Raw genomic sequence first — 1666 nt, forward strand, 5'->3', positions numbered from 1 at the left:
ATCGCCCATCCATAAAAAAAAGTGTTTCACACGGCTCCGGGGGGTGAAAAAAGGCCTTCTGTAGCGAATTGATGCGCTTTTGTAAGAAAAATATCCATATTCAAAACATAATAATCACTTGAATCTAGCTTGCGCTCACTGTTGTAAACAGAAGCAGCTCTGTGCGGATGATGTATGAGGTCGGCTTTGCGCATGCGCTGCTCAAAAGTGACGCACACAGAAACACAGCGGAGAGATCAAAACAAAACAACGGTTAAGAATTAGAAGTACAAAACGAGGATTTGTAAAGAAGAATGTCCGAGGATTTCGATATAAGCCAAGAGGAGACTGGTTTTCCATTGCTAAAGTAAGGAAACTTTCATTCCTTTGCTCCTGTTAACATCCTGTTAACAAATGTTGGTTTTCACGAGACTCACCGGTGCATGCACAGCGCTGACCTCATACGTCATGTTCCCGGGACTGCTTACAGTGTACAACTGCTGGCGCAAGCTAGATTAAAGTGATTATTATGTTTTGAATATGGATATTTTTCTTACAAAAACGCATCGATTCGCTACAGGAGGCCTTTGTTCGCTCCCCTGGAGCCGTGTGAGACACTTTTTTTTTTATGGATGGGCGATTTTTATTTAATTTCTTTTGGACTGATGCATGCAACATCCGCTGACTGCCATTAAACAGCTTGAAAGATCAAAGACCATTTTTAATATAACTCCGACTGGATTCGTCTGAAAGAAGAAAGTCATATACACCTAGGATGGCTCTGGGGTGAATAAAACAAATTTTCATTTGTGGGTGAACTAACCCTTTAAAACCAAACTTGATTTTAAATAGCTACACCAGGACAACCTCCAATACAATGCATGAGAAAAGACCAAAGCATGCAAAATCAATCAATCAATCAATATTTTTCGTTCAATTAAGAACATTGTATTACAGTAATTGTTTAATACAGTATAAAATACTAAAACCACCGCTCACATTTTCCTCAGAAAGTATTCAAATCTAGTTGTGATTATCATTTTGGTGTCCTGACATTCAGAAGGCCTCTTACAGGACAGACATCACAGAACAGAAGCACCTATACATCAAGTATATCTATTCTACACGAACTGAATCAATTCCAGCCCAAAAGGAATAATCATCCAACTTCAAGGACAGAAGTGCAGTCCTATCATCCAGAATAACCTGCTTTGACATTGTAACCTTAAATATGGTTATGGACTGCTGCAACGTTAATGGTATACAGCACTTCCAAGCACTTCTATGAAAACAGACCTTGATTAAAATGACTTGAGGTAGGTTATAAATACATGTTATGTAGATTAAAACTCTGCACATTCAAGGCTTTTCTGAAGAGGTGCATCCTGGGACAAACTCATCCAGTTCCATTTTTAATTGAGCACAGGCCTTCAGAGAAAAGTGCTTTTGAGATCACATAAATTCAGTTCTCGGTGTCCACTGTGTGTGATATAGCAGGGTTGTTAAGCATTCTGAATTCAACTGAACAGAATGCCTTTAATTCCAGTTCCTTTTGAATTGAGGTAGCAATTTCAAATTTAAAGAAAGTATAGAATGCAAAGAATACAGCTGTCATTTTTCAGCAGACAGACAGACAGACAGACAGACAGATAGATAGATAGATAGATAGATAGATAGATAGATAGAT

This window comes from Sinocyclocheilus anshuiensis, unplaced genomic scaffold (genome assembly GCF_001515605.1).
Source record: "Sinocyclocheilus anshuiensis isolate Anshui unplaced genomic scaffold, SAMN03320099.WGS_v1.1 scaffold4790, whole genome shotgun sequence".
Taxonomy (NCBI): Eukaryota; Metazoa; Chordata; class Actinopteri; order Cypriniformes; family Cyprinidae; genus Sinocyclocheilus; species Sinocyclocheilus anshuiensis.